Consider the following 17,283-nt stretch of genomic DNA (forward strand, 5'->3'; position numbering starts at 1 on the left):
GACTTACAGTCTGCAGTCCAAATCCCAACAATGGTTCAGTAGTAGCTGTGGATGGAAGTCCAAGGATCTAGCAGTTGCTGAGTCCCACACAGCAAGAAGGCAAAAGAGCGAGAGCCAGACTCCCTTCTTCCAATGTCCTTATATGGTCCCCAGCAGAAGGTGTAGCCCAGATTAAAGGTGTGTGCCACCACACCTTTAATCCCAGATGATCTTGGACTCGGAGATCTCCCTGTCTTAATCTTCTGGATTCAATCACCACTGTGTCTCAAGATCTCCATACCAAGATCCAGATCAGAAACTTCTATCTCCCAGCCTCCAGATTAGGTTCACTGGTGAGCCTTCCAATTCTGGATTGTAGTTCATTTCAAATATAGTCAAGTTGACAACCAGGAATAGCCACTACACCTCCATTTCTCTGTGTCTGTCTTTCTTTCTTCTACACATGATAGTCACAAACTAGGTAAGTTGTTTTTTTGTTGTTGTTGTTTTGTTTTGTTTTGGTTTTTGGTTTTTTGAGACAGGGTCTCTCTGTGTAGCCATGGCTGTCCTGGAACTCACTCTGTAGACCAGGCTGGCCTCGAACTCAGAAATCCGCCTGCCTCTGCCTCCTGAGTGCTGGGATTAAAGGCGTGCGCCACCACGCCCGGCACTAGGTAAGTTTTTGAGTCTGATTTAACCCTTTACCTAAGAAATTATGTCAAAAGTTCATACTAAAATCATGAGTGTAATTTTTAAGAAAAGTGTGTGTGGGAGAGGGTGCTGTAGATGACCCAAAGTAACTCCCATGATTCCTCTAGGCCATCAAAGGCTTGTTACATGACTGTGGTCATGAGGAGAATGAACATGACCCTTAGGGCATAACTGCATGGCTATGCTGGAAACACATCTTTCCAGTTTGGAGAAGTTTGGTAAGCACAAGCCAGACATGGGGTACTCCCAGCAAACCCAGCCTTTAAGGAGCTAAGGCAGAGGATTCAGCTTTCATCACCAGCCTGAGCTATATATGGAAACCCATTCAATAAACAAAACAATGTACAACACAAAGCCAGAACACATCCATTTCATAGGTGTCTAAACCATATGCACAACTTGTCAGATTTAAATAATCTTCCCTCTGAGCTACAACAAGCCCTCGTTCTAGCATTAGGTGCACAAACACCAGTAAACATGGCTCACATCCCACCACACGCTGGCAGCTCAGAAGCCTGGCCTTCAGCCAGGGCAATGCCTGTGATCAGCACAAATCCTCAAGCATGCTTCCAAGGGACTGTGTCAGAGGGTCCTGGAGCCAAGATGCCAGGAGTGACGCTTGAAATCCATCTGTTCCTGTTCCTCAGGCAAGTAAGTGATCCCCCGTGTGGGTCCCCTTCTACTGGGTCCCCTTCCTGTACACAGCAGAGAGCAGACCCTTGGTGGACTGGGACCACCAAGCTCTGAAGATCCAGTATTTCTGGTTACGGTTCTGGGAAGCACCCTGTTAAATTCGAGTAGAAACTGCATTTTCATACATCAAGCTTAGTAAAGCCGGAAAAACAGCATTTTACTCTGGTTGGTTACTTTGTGTATTGCTCCTCCTTTAAAGGTAGATTTGAGTACCTAGAATCTCAAGGCAACGTCTTCACTCTCTGACCCCTGTTTGTATCTGAGATGTAGCTTGACTTTCAATGAAAAATGACTTTCAATAAAAAAAAATCTAACCATGGTAAAAAAACAAGCAACAACCACAGGCCTCATTGTGTACACAAACAATGTGTACACAAACAATGACTTTTGCTGGGTCTGGGGGTCTGTGTGTGTAATCCTATACTTGGGAAACCTGAAGCAGGAGAGTTCAACTTCAAGGCCAACCTGATCTACAAAGTCCTGTTGAAAAGCAAAATGAGAGAGAGACACAGAGAGAGTGCATTTTTATTTAAGATAGAAAATAGAAAGAATCACAACAAACACTCTATTAAAACCACTTTCACTAACAATCTTCAAAGTCAATATCTCTTTAGAAGGAAAATGGCTACCAGGTTTGTGGAAATAATTACACACAAACTTTGTTCTGTAAAACTACCTTTATAGTTTTTTTTTTTAAAGATTTATTTATTATACATAAGTACACTGTAGCTGTCTTTAGAAGAGGGCATCAGATCTCATTACGGGTGGTTGTGAGCCACCATGTGGTTGTTGGGACTTGAACTCAGGACCTTTGGAAGAGCAGTCGGTGCTCTTAGCCGCTGAGCCATCTTGCCAGCCCACGTTTATAGTTATTAAATCCATTTTCTTTTTTTAAAAAAATATTATTTATTTATTATATCTAACTACACTGTAGCTGTCTTCAGATGTACCAGAAGAGGGCGTCAGATCTCATTAGGATGGTTGTGAGCCACCATGTGGTTGCTAGGATTTGAACTCAGGACCTTNGGAAGAGCAGTCAGTACTCTTAACCACTGAGCCATCTCTCCAGCCCCCTAAATCCATTTTCATTGAGATGGTTTTATAGATACAATGAACATCCCAGATTTTCTGGAATGACTCAGATTTCCGTGGCATAGTGATTAGGGACAAAAACCTGGGGTCCATATGTCAACTGTGTGAGGTCAGGATTGTCTGAGGAAGGTAGTCAGGAGCTAACACAAATCCATCATTGAGTTCCGAGAGCAACAGGAGGAAGGGGAGTCCCTGTTTGGACAAAAGACACTTGAGACCCAGCCTAAGGAAGACCACATAATAGAAAGTAGCCTTCGGAATCGCCAAAGCAAAGCGCCTGAGGGCGGCTTAGGAGGTAGCTCAGGTTCCCTCCTTTGTTGCTCCTGCATCGGTTACTTGTTGCTACAATAAAATCCCTGATAAAAGCAAGTGAAGAAGGAAGGCTTTATTTTACCTCACAGTTGAGTTTGCAGTCAGTCATGGTGGGGCCTGAAGCAGCTGCTTACGTTGTGTCCACGGTTGAGGCAGTGAGTGGTGGATTCATTTTCTCCCTTTCAATCAACTCAGGACTACAGCCCACAGAATGGTGCCACGTACAGTGAAGGGGGCTCTTTCCACCTCCACTAACCTAGGCGATGCACTCTCTCACACAGACGCTCAGACTTATCTCCCGGGTGATTCTAGAGTCTGTTTAGTTGATATTAGCCACAACAGCTTGGTTTTTGTTTTGCTTTAAGGTGTGTTTGTGTGTGTGTGTGTGTGTGTGTGTGTGTGTCAGTATATAGCACAAACTGGGCTCTAATTCACTGTCCTCCTGTCTCAGCATCCCAAGTAGTTGCAAGTATAGGTGTATACCATCCATTATTCCCAGTGAAGAAGTCTCCTTGTGTCCCTTCCTTCCTGTGTTGTCGGTGTCAGGGACCTGCTAGCCTCTGTGGCCTCACTGCGGGCCTCTGAGGAGGTTCTGTGTCCTAGTAAGAATGTAGATTCTAAAAGGGCAGGCACAGCCAACTCATCTGTGGGAGAAAGTTCCATTTCTTCCTGCCATATGTTAGGCCCAAAGCAGGCCCCCCAAATGGCAGTGCTTGGGACAGTACCCTAAACAGAAGGACCCTAACCAGGTAAACAGAAGGAAGTCAAATTTCTGTTTACCAGAAAAGCCACCACTTCCTTTACCCACCCACAGTGGTCAACTACCTTTCCCAGAGCATCTAGTCCGTGAACAGCGTGCCGCAGACCAAAGTGCCCCATGCTAAATCCCAGGCTGTTCTGGCCTGCACCCCCTCCTCAACACCCCTTCCCCTACCTTCCCTGTCCTCTTAAAACTGACAAGACTTTCCATGCTACCTGACTGATGTTCTGTGCTCCCCTGAGAGACAGCCTGGCAGTTTGATTCCCCAAACAAACTTTTCTTTCCATCCACTGAGCTGTCCAGTGCTGTCCTGCTAACTAAGGTTGAAGTCTCTCATTGCCCGGATAGCCTTCGGGGGCTTGGTACAATATGGAGGATAATATGGGGACCCCCCCCACACACACACACATGTCTCTACCTGCAGAATGTCATGTAGCCTTGGTTAAGATTACTCATGCTAGGCAGTGGTGGCACACACCTTTAATCCCAGCACTTGGGAGGCAGAGGCAAGCAGATTTCAGAGTTCAAGGCCAACATGGTCTACAGAGTGAGTTCCAGGACAGCCAGTGTTCATGGATAACAAAATGGTCATATAACTATGTAGGGCAATATGACAAGGAAACTAGATGCCAAGTCACCAAAAGCCATGCTGTTAAATGAAAGATGCTGATCTGAAAGGTTGTGGCCTATGAAGTCAATGGTATGTCATTCTGGGAAGGGCTAAACTGTAAAGATAGTATTCTTTTAGGGTAACGAAGCTTTTCTATAGGATACAGCATTTATCAAAACCCATACAGGGACTGTAGAGATGGCTCGGTTGGGTAGGGACGTGAGCTGCAAAGTGTGAGGACCTGAATTGGAATTCCCAGTGTCAATACGGAAAATCTGGGTGCTGCACGAGTCTGCAACCCCAGCTCTGGAGAGTAGGGAGAGACTAGAGGGTCCCTGTCTTAGAGTTGGTGAGAGGTGCTGTCTCCAGGGAATAAGGTGGAGAGTGATAGCTCAGGATGCCTGAGACCCTCCCCTGGCCTCTAAATACACAGATAAGTATAAACATGCACACGTATACGTGCACACACACTTTATAGCATAGGTTAATCTAATGTGTATAAACTTTTAAAAAGTCATTTAGAGATGGGCAAGATGACTTTGTGGTTAAAGAGCTTGCCATTCAAAGATGAGGACCAGAATTTGGATCTCCAGTACCACAGAGAAGCCAAAACTGTGTGGTAGCCAGCCTGAATTCTCAGTGTTCAGAAAGCGAGATGGGGTTGAGAATGGGAGGTATCCCTGAAGGAAGCTGGGTAGCTAGCTATACTAACAGAATCAGTAAGTCCAGATTTAATAAGAAATTATGACTCATTAATTAAAGTATAGAGTGATTGACAGAGACACTCTGTCGATATGCACACATGCATACATGTACCCACACAAATACATAGGTGCGTACACAGTGCACACACAAAGTCATTTTAGGAGTTTCAGGTACTACCATGTAGGGGTCTTGGTTGGGTTTGTTTTCTCTGCCAGTGAAAATTAAAAGGCAGGAAAAAGTGTGACAGGCAGCTTCCAAGAGAGCAGCCAAGAGTAGCAACAGAATGAGCCAACGGAATGAGCCAACGGAATGCTGGGTGAGGGAGCACACGCCGTGGGCACACAGTCTCTCCACAGGGCAGGCAGGGACTTGGAAAGCTGAGGTATCTTGAGGGACAGGGTTTTTAAGTCTCTGAAGGGTCTCCCTTCCCTAATTTAGAGTTGGTCAGTTTGAAGAAAGACAGGACAGCTCATTGGCCGATAAGTGTCATGTAAACGTGCCCCAACCCAGCCTTGAATTTACTGGGTCCATTCATCAGCCGGGAGCCTTACTTACTGCATGGAGAGGAGAAGCCTATCCAGCCCCTGCTTTAAGCCGCCAGGTTTTTGTCTCAGGTAAGGAGGAGGAGAAAGATAAGAGTAAGAAAAGTAAGGGGACATTTATGTCACCTAGCTGTGGCTGGTCTCTCTGCCTGTCAGAGGGTCTGAATGGCTCCCTCGCAGGGCTGTCAAGATAAAGTCTACATCACAAATTATTAAAATGACTCACTGAATGGACAGACTCACAGGAGCAAAGGTGAGAAGCACCAGGTGACAGTCCAGGTCACAGACAGACCCAAGTCCCTCCTCCAAGATGCCCACATACTAGTAGAAGGATTTTAAGACTGAGCGCGGAGCCTTGGCAGTCCCGTGGATCTGTGTCTTGCTTCAACGGTGTTTGGACGGAACAGACCCGGGGACTCCCACTGTACTGGCTTCCAGTCGCCTTACAAGTCTCTCCAGTTGCAGCCCCCGGGACCACCTCCTTGCTGCCTTTGGATCCTAGGACCAGTCTGCACCGTCTATTCACGGTTAGCTCATACTCTGGATCAGCCATGACCTCTCAGATTCGACAGAATTATCCCACCCAAGTGGAAGCTGCTGTGAACCGCCTGGTTAACCTGCACCTGTGGGCCTCCACCTACCTCTCTCTGGGCTTCTTTTATGATCAGGAAATAGAAGAAAATGATTAGTGTTATTTTAAGCTAAGTGTGTGGCATTTTGTAACAGTAACAACAACAAGCCGTCATTTAAGACACAATCACAGTAAAGCAAATACATTCAAAACGGAAAAGAGAGAGACCACCACTCCAGTGGAAATGCCTAGACACGGCAGACTTTACTCTTGGCCCAGTGGGTATGCTTGGAAGACTGGAAGCACACTTGGAAGACTGGAAGCACACTTGCAAGACTGGAAGCACACTTGGGAGACTGGAAGCACACTTGGGAGACTGGAAGCACACTTGGGAGACTGGAAGCACACTTGGGAGACTGGAAGCACACNTGGAAGCACACTTGGGAGACTGGAAGCACACTTGGGAGACTGGAAGCACACTTGGGAGACTGGAAGCACACTTGGGAGACTGGAAGCACACTTGGCTTTTATCCTGACTTAGGTGGTAGCTGTGTCTTTTCCCCACTGCCTGGGGTCCAATCTCACAATCAAATTCAGTCTTCCTGTCTGACAAGATAGAGAGGAAGTAGGAAGAGTCTGTCTAGGCTATCAAATTCCAGGAGTACAGACGAGGCCTCTGTATAAACAAAAGTTTTACTAGGATGGGATGGGTTAACACATTTGCATGAAAATTTTACTAGGTAGGGAGATAAATAGATTCAAATTATTTTTCCTCAATACAAGTTTTACAGTACTGGATAGAAAAGAATCCTATTTAATATTTCTTGCAATAGGACCCCATTTCTTCTTTAGCAGCTCTGAGCCTTAGAAGGGAGATGTGTGAGGTAGAAGCAATCAGAAGCTGTGGGCTTAGGTCTTTCACAACCTACTTTAATAAGGTTCTTAAACACTTCAACCTCCCTTCCAGCCCACTGACTCTAGGAGAGGAAGATGGTTAACAGGACAGGGGATGTGAACCTGCTTAGCAGCAGCTCTTTGGGGCAATATTAATCTTCATTGTCAGGATATCCACGGTCCAGTCCAAACTGCAAACACCCAGCACAAACCAGTAGCAGCAGCTCCTCAGAATCAGCACGAATCCGCGGAAGCGGAAGCAGCAGCCAGAATACCATGAGAAGTTCTTTGGCATGTCTGTCTCTACAAAGTCACTCCAAGCGAAGATCAGTGAAGACCAGCAAAGTGTTGCAAGGTGAACCAATGCGAGAGCGTCATTCACTGTGTGTTAGGTCCACTTAAACTCTTTCCAGACATCACGCACCCTCTCAAGTGTCTGCCTCAGCAAAACCACCTCTCATAAGACAATTTCCAGAAAAATATCACATAACACAACGAAGTCTTCAAAGAAATCAGAAATTTCCACTTTAAGAGAACTTCAGATTTCAGCTAGGCATGTCCCAGTCCCACTGCGAAGTGTGTGGAAAATTTTAAATATCGTACACCTCTTGAAGGACACTGATCCTATGTCCAGAACAACCAAGGACTGCTAGAACCAGTCATTCACCCCCCCCCCGCCCTCCCTGGGGTCATCCCCCCACCCTGTCCCCACCCCTGGGTTGTCCTTCCCCACCCCCCCACCCCCGGGTCTCATGAGGCTGGGTGCTCACTGCTTAAGAGTCACAGCTGGGCAGAGCTGCAGGCCCAGGGGCAACATTGTTACTAGAGTGGGAAGTGACATTAGATGACCAGAAGAGAATTACTCCCCCACAATGAAGGAAGCTTAACCAAACATGAGGGGGAAAGGGTAAGAAACAAGGAACCCAGCATCCTCTGCCTGGGTTAGCTCCCCAGCCTATAACCAGGAATGGAGACTGTCTTAGTCTCTGTTCTACTGCTGTGAAGAGAGACCGTGACCAAGATGCCCTATAGAAGAGAACATCTAATTAGGGGGTTGCTTATCGTTTCAGAGCGTTTGTCTGTGGTCCCCATGATGGGGAGCATTGTGGCACACTAACAGGCATGTGTAGTGGGTTGGCCTAACGCTGCTTGCATTCCAATGCTAATTTGGGTCCCCCAAAATTGTTTGCCCCAAAGATGAGAGAGTCCACATGCAGGACACCGAGGGACCTTGCCCCCAGTTAATTCTGATTGGTAAATAAAGACGCCAGCAGCCAATAGCTGGGGAGAAGAGACATAGGTGGGGTTTAGGTTCCCCAGGCTTGGGACCAAGAGGAGAAGGAAGGAGAAAGGAAAAAGGATCAATGCATATCTCAGACTTGTATCAAATCCACGGAGCTCCCCACAGCGGAGGACTAAGAGTGAAGATGAGGACAAAAGAGAGAGAAAATAATCCATCAAGTAAGGAGCCAGGTACTGCAAAAGCCCTGGGCATCACATTCCAGAAATCTGAGCCACACAGTTCTCCACGGACCTACCAAAAGGAAAGATGTGTTTCTCTATGTGTATAAGTGTTTTGCCTAATTGTGTGTATACAAACCACATTCGTGCCTGGTGCCTGCAGAGGTCAGAAGAGGGTGTCTGGTTATCTGGAACTGGTATTATGGTTCTGACCCCCGATGTGGGTACTGGGAACTGAACCTGGGTCCTCTGCAAGAACAGCCAGTGTTCTTTTTGTTTGTTTTTTTTTGTTTTTTGTTTTTTGTTTTGTTTTGTTTTGTTTTTTCGAGACAGGGTTTCTCTGTGTAGTCCTGGTTGTCCTGGAACTTACTGTGTAGACCAGGCTGGCCTCGAACTCAGAAATCCGCCTGCCTCTGCCTCCCAAATGCTGGGATTAAAGGCATGCACCACCACGCCCGGCAGCCTGTGCTCTTAACAGCTGAGCCAACTTTTCAGCCCAAAACATGCATCACTCGAGTTGGGGACTCAGATGTTTTTAAATCCTCAGAAGGTGACACACCAAGGCTGAGAGCCTACCTCAGGCCTATCACTGTCGGGTAATAACCAACCTCCTCACCTGGGCAAGGTGGTACCATACCCCACAAGAGCTCATCGTTGATTTGTTTTTGCTGGGTTTTCTTTTTGTTTGGGTTGGGTTGGGTATAGAGACAGCATTTCTCTTTGTAGTCTTGTATTACCTGAAATTCAAGACCAGGCTGGTCTTGAACTCACAGAGATCCACCTGCCTCTGCCTCCCGAGTGCTGTGAATAAAGGTGTGTGCTCCGCCACCGCCTGGCTAAGAGTTATAATTTCTTAAGACATCCTTATAACAAGGTCAGGGTGTAGCTCAATTGGTAGAGTATCCCTAGCCTGCTCAGAGTTCAACCCCAGCACAGCATAAACCAGGCGTGGCAGCTCAAGCCGGACCACAGAACTTTGAAGTGGAGGAAGAAAGATCATGAACTTTATCATTGGTTACACTGGTGCATTTAAGGTCAGCCAAAATAAATTGTAAAAAAAAAAAAAAAAAAAAAAAAAGAAAAAGAAAAAGAAAAAAGAAACATTTCTTATCTGGTGTTTACATACAGGAAGCAAGCAGTCAGCTATCATTTATGTTACCTTTAAGGGACATGGATTAGAGAGCAGATCATGCAGGTGTGACATGCATGAGCAGGACATTCAGAGAGGAGTCTGGGAGGCAGGCAAGGCTGAGTGAGGATGCTGGGCAGGACCAGCACCTGCCAGTCAGGAAGTTCCTCATCATCTGTCACCTCCATAACTCTGCATGTGGCCTCAGTGTAAAAGTGTCAGCCTAGGGGTGTTGGGGGGGGGGCGGTGTAGGCACCAACACTATATCTCTCAGCTCCGCTGAAAGTTGTCTGGAAACTAGAGACATCTCTTATTTGATGAGAGGATAGGAAGTAAATGGAGGTGGGGTGGAGAGTAAGCGTCAACAGGACAGGCCTTAAGGTTCCTCTAGCACGCTTCAGAAACTTTCACTAAACTCCTCTCGATTTTTGTGTGACAAGGTCAGGGCATGAGGAAGCTAGAGAACAAACTTCACTGAGCGGAAAGATCTTCACAGGTCACAGTAACCAAGCAGACATGCTGGTCTTTGCTACCAACAGGGCTGTTTGTTACCCCTGGAACCGGTCATTTGCTCTCACCCTTTGCTCCAAAAGAGCCTTATGCTGCTAAGGAGAAGCTGTTCACCCAGGCTGCTTTACCATCCTTTGCTATTCCAAAAGGTGCAGGCTGCTCTCTGACCAATGCTCAGGCTGGGCAGGAGGGGTGTGTGTGTGTGTGTGTGTGTGTGTGTGTGTCCTAAAGGTGGTGGGTTTCCCAAGTAGTCAGGAACGGGACAGATTCTTAGCATTGACCTAAAATAAAGCAGAGTGAAGAACCATGTTGGCTCCTTCAGGTGGTCGGCCTGCCCGCTCGTCCTGATCAGAAGACAGGCCTGCTCGCATTTGAAACGTAAGACATGGAGACATGGAGGACAGGAGGCATCTCTCTCTCTCTCTCTCTCTCTCTCTCTCTCTCTCTCTCGATTCTTTTCCTGTTGTATTTTGCTCAAGGTATTTTTCCCCCAATTAGTTGAAAACCATGATGTTGAGACCTCAAAAACAGGGTGGCTGAGCACAGGGCGACTGAGCACAGGGCGACTGAGCACAGGGGACAGGGAGGAAGGACTGCAACTTGCTACCAGGAACTGGAGAAAATTAAAAAAAAAAAAAAAAAAAAAAAAAAAAAAAAAAAAAAAAAAAAAGAGAGAGAAAGAAAAGAAAAAGGAAGGTTGGAGTCCATCAGTGCTAGTAGTCATCCTCACCTTCATTCTCCTCTCCTTCCTCCCCTTCATCCTCCTCATCATCTTCACCTTCATCCTCAACTCCTTCTTCATCCATATCTTCCAACCCTCCCTCCTCTTTATCATCATCATCATCATCATTATCATCATTATCTGCCTCCCCTTCTTCATCATCCATATTGGGAACCAAACAGTACTGCAAGGGATTTGGCCAAATGCCATCTTTGATGACCTTTCCTGACTTGTCAGCACCTGCGTCAGCATGGTCAGTTAACCAGGTAAAGAAGCTCGCTGGCTCTTCGTGCTGGCGCTTCCTGCTGGCCTTACGCTGCATTTGACTTGAGCGCTTTGTCGAATTCTTTCCAGATTGCCATTTGATTTCGGTGGATTTTGAAGATGGACACTTTCATTCAGATGAAATTCTTTGGGGAGAACTTTGTTTTCAGAGTAAGGATTTTCATCAAAATAAAAATCTATTTTGTAGCTTGATTTAATGTCTTCAAATCCTGTCACTTCAACTCTGGTCAATAATGCAGAGCCTCCTCGTCCTCCTCCCCAAGCAGTGCAGACACTTGTGGGTGGTTGACAAATGTTGTTACCAAAAATTTGGGATTTTGGCGATTCATTCTTACCTCTTCTGAAAAAATAGTTGGCAGAGTTTGTTCTACTTTCAAAATTCCCTCGCCGGCTTGTTCATTAAGTCTGTCTATTTCATTTTGTATTTCATCAATACATTCAGTTGCTTCTTGCTGTTCTTTTCCTCTCTTCGGCAGGCCGGGAGAGGCCGACTTGTCCTCCAGCTTCGGGGCAGCAGCCAGTCTGGGTTTCTTGGGCTGAGGCAGGATCACAGATTGCTGCTTCAGGGCCATGGCGCGAGGGAGGTGGTCAGGAGACAGAGGCCAGAGCCCTGATGTTCACAGCAGGAAGAAACTCGCAGGGACGAGGAGGCAGCACTCCTAACTCTGAGACTGGCATCCTATTGTCTTGTCAGGGTGGAGAGTCGGTGACTAGCGTGATCTTAAACAAGTACAAATAAACGCATGCTGCTGTCGACACCCCTAAGGAGCCACAGTCATTTCAAACCCAGTTGTGAGAGTGTGGCAGTAAGAACGGTTTCAGCCATTTTCAGGGTACCTTTCTTTTAGGGTTGTATTAAGATTCTGGGGCCACAATTAGGCAGCTCTGCCCATCCCGGGATATGGAACTATGTAATGAGTCACCACTATCCAGTGTCGTGCCAAGGTCAGGGAGACTCTTCAGGCCCGGCCCACTGCCAGCTGCCCTGTGTCAACTCATTGACAGTGGTGTGGTATTTGTCAAGTTTCGAGCCCATGAGGTCGGATTGTTATGGTAACTCCACCTGTTGCCGTCATCAAACTGTATTTTCAGTGGCTTGAGAAATAATTCCTGTTCCTTGCTCATGTACAAACCCAGAGCAGGTTTTCTTTTTTTTTTTCCTTTCTTTTTTTTTTTTTAAGGTTATAAAACTGCTTTAATGGAAAGCCCCCCCCCCCCAATACACCATCTGGGATGGGGTAGATGTGGCCAGGGCTGGCCCCAGGACAATACTGAGCCTGTGGTCGTTACCAAAATATACATCTGTCACCATAAAAAACTGCTGCACCGCCTCAGCCCCACAGGTATAAAATCATAAATATTTACACTCTTCCACGCCTTTCACAGAACCAGGGTGCAGGGAACCCCTCCCATACAAGCAGGCTAGGGTGGAAGTGGCTCTGCAGGAGGGACATTAAAGCCTAGAGGTCAGCCCCTCAACTGGGCACAGTCAGAGGCGGGCAGAAAACAAAACTTTGGTCCAAAACTTGAAGGTAGAAACCCACAAGTCTCAGAGCTTTCTCTCCAGCCCTGGCCTGGGCCCACCTGCAAGTCGGTCACTGGAAGGAAGGAGCTCAGGGGACACAGAAGCTCAGAGTGCACACATACAATTGTATCATTGCTATAAAAAGTTACTTAAAACTATATCTCTTGCATATAAATGGAAAAGATTCGGGTATTCGGTCAAGTAGAAATATTGCTAGGCACAGGTGTCTGTGACCACACAGAACAGAATACAAAGGTCACAATGAGGCTCGGCAGCTGAGGATGGCCTAGGCCCTCTGGGCTGGCCAGGGACATGGGAGAATCATGTCACTTGATTATAAGGATGTAGGGGAGTGGCCCCAACTCTTGCACAGCATTGGGGAGCCTATGTATAGGCCACCGAGCAGGTCTTCTTAATTGGTGTCTTTCTGTGGTCCAGGTGCCTTTTAATCTTGTGACTCCTTCCTGGAGTTTCGAAATGCTTTATGCTCAGAAAGAGAAGCCTCTTGCCAGGCTCCCTGCCTAGGAAATGCCTTGGTTTGCTTCTCCCCCACCCTATTGGCAAGAACTACTCACGTGGTACCCTGGGTATGAAGAATTCTGGGAAATGTAGTTCCTGGTCAGGCCACTCTATAAACTGGAAAAGGAACCCAGGGAAATGTGGCTTTGTGTTTCAGTTTGCAATCTTTGCCACACCCTCGATGACTCAATTCTAGCTAGCAACCACAATTCCTAGTTCACTGGAAAACAGAGCCATTGAGACATCCTGTTATCTTTTCGCTGCCAAATCTGTCAAGATGTGAGCCCACACTCTCCCTTCTCTCTTGCTAGTGCAATGGAATGTTACAGGCTCCTTCTTAATCCTCTGTTTTGACTGAAGATGTCAAAACTAAGCTTAGCACTAAGCGAATTAAGGAGCCCCTAAGAAGGATGCTAGACTGCTCTGCTGGGGAGCCCTTCTGGCCAGCACCCAGGGATCAGAGTTGCCTAGAAGTTGTGTGTGCACGCACGGGCATGGGCATGTGTGTGCGGTTCCCTCCCCTCGTGTGTAGGCTGAGCCTCTTGATTTGCCTCTACTGAGTGGAATACCCCAAATGTCATGGCTGGGTTATAAGAAGATTGGGCCAGGGTTGGTTCTGTAGCTCAGTGGTATTTGCCCAGCATGCACAAGTCCATACTCAGCTCATAATATAAATAAGGAATAAAAATTTAATGGGTTCCACTGAGCCCATCCATTCCTTGCTCATTGTGAAGTCAGCCACCCCACCAAGAATTGCCCCATGGAGAGCTCAGTGGTGAGGAATTGACGTCATCTCTAGCCACCCATCAGTGGGGGCCACAACTGACAGCCACAGAGTGAACTTGGGAATAGATTCTCTTCAGGGGGGTTCTAGATGACCACAGTCTCACAGACAACTGGACATTAGTTTTGGGAGGAAGTCTGGGGCAGAGGCAGAGGCTAAAAGTACCTGAATTACTTTTCTGTCCCAGGTTATTTCATGCCTTCTTCTGGCCTCCCAAACCGTTACACATACGTGTTACACAGAAATATATGCAGGCAAAACATCCACATACATAAAATAATAAACACCTTTAAATAAAAATAATAATAATTCAAGGCCAGGCTCAGCTTGACAGAGAGTTCCAGGACAACCTGGCCTACATGAGATTTTGTCTCAAAGAGCAGGGGTGGGGTGGGGGTAGAGCTTAGCTTCAAAACAGTTATATTTGAAGTATTAGAAGTTTGGACTTGAATATGTGAGTAGGGGTGAGGAACAATTCATTCCATAATCACACAAAACTAAGACGGTAAGCAACAGCTTAGGATAAAGCAGTTCAGTGGGGACATTGGGGTCGAGCATTAAGGAACAAGGTAAGACTCTGAGAGGGTGGGGCATAGTCAATGAAGCATTCACCAGTCAAGCACAAGGACCTGCGTTCCTGAATTTGATTCCCCAGACAAGGCTGTTGTTTGTTTGTTTGTTTGTTTGTTTCAAGCTGGAGAGGTGACACACATGTGGTGGAAAGACCAAGAAACCACGTCTGTCCATAACCCTCATCCAAGGAGAATTCTGGTAGAAGTGGCTAGTAGTGATCCGAAAGACTCCCTCTGCAGCACATCAGCGGGCCAAGGAAGCTTTCAGGGAATGCTTTGAGGGCCTGAACTGTGGGAGAATGGCGCTGCTTTCCAACAGCCCTGTTTCCAACAGGCAAGACTGCCTGAGCGTGCCTCCTCTCTACTAGAGGCCAGAGGGGTTAGGTAGTGTGTCTGCCAAGCAAGCCAAAACCATAGGCTTCAAGCAAGGCCTTTTCTGCCCACCTATCATCCATCACCTTCTCCCTGCACATAGAAGTAGCGTGTGGTGTGAGACAGAGATGCGAGGGGAAAGGAAAGACAGGTCTCGGATTGCCTGTGTCACGTTATGGTCCAGGCAAGCCCTCCTAGAGACAGGAAGAGCTTTTTTTAAATGAACTACCACCATTCCTTGCTCAATATGAAGACACACGGAATATTTTAGTTTTTGAAGACGGGATAAACCGAATGCATCGAGTAGTGAACGGAAAGATCTGAGAAATCCAAGGAAAGTGGGGACATTTTTGATTCTGATAAAGCTAAATTGCCTTGCCAAAGGGGTAAAGGAGCTGTCATAGCGCAGGCAGTGACTCCGCCACTAGGGGGCATCACTGTGCGGGAAGACCAGGAAGCCATGCTAATTGTCAAGAACTAAGCTAGTGACTGCATTTCTATTTCGTAATTTAGACCTTAAAGCATGTGACAAATACAATAAAAAAGAGACTGTCAAGTGGAATTAGAAAAGGCCGCAGAATAGCGGGCCCATTATTAGCGGAGCATCTTAATGCAGAGTAATGCAGAGCGGATAACAGAGGCGCCATTTCTCAACTTTGCGGTGGGAGTTCTGCTTTGATTTCTTTTTTGGTTCACCCTACCTGGAAATGGGTGCAAACCCTGCTATCTGGGAAGTCAATGTTATCTGCATGGTTTGCATTCCTTCCTGAATGTTTCTTGTGTTGTCTTTTTTGTTGTTGTGTTTTGTTTTTGTTTTTTTGACGCTGTGGGAATGGAGCAAAGAGAGACCTCGGATTATCAGCCTCTCTGGCTTTATTTAGAATTCAAAGGAGGGCTCCATCACCCCCTAGCGGCGAGCCCAGGTCTCCTTCGGGCCAGGCACCACGCTGGCGGACGGGAGGGGAGGTGTGCTGCAACACCGGGGACAGACAGCAGGCAGCTTATCTGCATCCCATCCTCTGATTCAAGGAAGTACCCAGGAGGCCTTGGTTAGGGAAGGAGGTCACTGTGCAAGAGAGGGATGGGTCCCGATGAGAGCAGAAGGAAGTGTCCCCAGCGATCTAAATCCTTCCACAGGACACCCCCTACATACTTCTCTTCTCATGGAAACGGATACATCAACTGTAGTTAGTGAATTTTGCTTGGTTGCTTTCGTTTTGTTCTTTGTTGTTGGTTTTTTTGTTTTTTTTTTGTTTTGTTTTGTTTTTGAGACAGGGTTTCTCTGTGTAGCCCTGGCTGTCCTGGAACTCACTTTGTAGACCAGGCTGGCCTCGAACTCAGAAATCCTCCTGCCTCTGCCTCCCGAGTGCTGGGATGAAAGGCGTGCGCCACCACGCCCGGCTTGAACAGGTTCTTATGTAGTCCAAGTAAGCCAGGAACTCCCGGTGATTCTCCTGCCTCAGCCTTCAGAGTATTCACATTAGCTATGTGAGCCACAATGCTCATTTTGAAGGCCACCATGAAATGGAATTTGTTACAGTGACAGAAATCATCTGTGTCTGTGTCTTAGGGTCTTACTGCTGTAAAGAGACACCATGACCCAGGCAACCCTTCCAAAGAAAAACATTTATTTGGGGCTGGTTTACAGTTTCAGAGATTTAGTTCATTATCGTCTTGGTGGGCAGCATGGCAGCGTCCAGGTAGGTAGGATGCTTGAGAAGAACTGAGAGTTCTTCATCTTGATCCATAGGTATCAAAAGGGGGTTGTGGCCCACACTGGATGTAGCTTGAGCATACACGACCTCAAAGCCCGCCTCCACAGAGACACACTTCCGCCAACAAGGCCACGCCTCCTAACAGTACCCCTCCTTTATTGTCAAGCATTCGAACACGTCGATCAGGACCATTCCCATGAAACCACCACAGCCTGTGTCAGCCAGTGTAGTTGCCATATGCGGCAGTCATAAATCTCTCCCCGCTCTGGAGACTTTCCGGTGCCTACTTTTTGCTATTGTTGGCTACCTCAGCTAAGTGACAGCATGTAGGACACTGAGGCATGGGGATCATAAGTTCAAGGCCAGCTAGGTTTACAAAATGAGCATGAGGTCAACCTTGGATACATAGGAAGACCTTATCTTGTAAGAAAAGAAGAACAGAAAGAAGGAAGGAAGGAAGGAAGGAAGGAAGGAAGGAAGGAAGGAAGGAAGGAAGGAAGGAAGGAAGGAATTTGAAGTTTTACTTGGTTGTCACTTCTTATTTAGAAGTGCATGTGGATCTGTTGTTTGCAGCACCGAGCAGTACAATTCTAGAAAGACACTGAATGGGAGGCCTTTGTAACTCTGGCATGGCACATGGGAAAGGCCTTAGATGAGATGCGAATCAGTACTGTGTTCTAGGTTGGATTTGTGAGTAATTGTATAATTTTATCTTGTACGTGGGCACAAAGCACCCTTAATCAGATACACATTGGTACACTATATTGATGACATTATGATGATTGGACCAAGTGAGCAGGAAGTAGCAACCACTTTGGACT

At 46.8% G+C, this 17,283-nt stretch overlaps 1 pseudogene; it reads right to left on the reverse strand.

Moving 5' to 3' along the window:
- Window positions 1–10,682: 10,682 nt before the first annotated feature.
- On the reverse strand, window positions 10,683–11,547 carry LOC110335069 (annotated as a pseudogene).
- Window positions 11,548–17,283: the final 5,736 nt, after the last annotated feature.

This window comes from Mus pahari, chromosome 17 (genome assembly GCF_900095145.1).
Source record: "Mus pahari chromosome 17, PAHARI_EIJ_v1.1, whole genome shotgun sequence".
Lineage (NCBI taxonomy): Eukaryota > Metazoa > Chordata > Mammalia > Rodentia > Muridae > Mus > Mus pahari.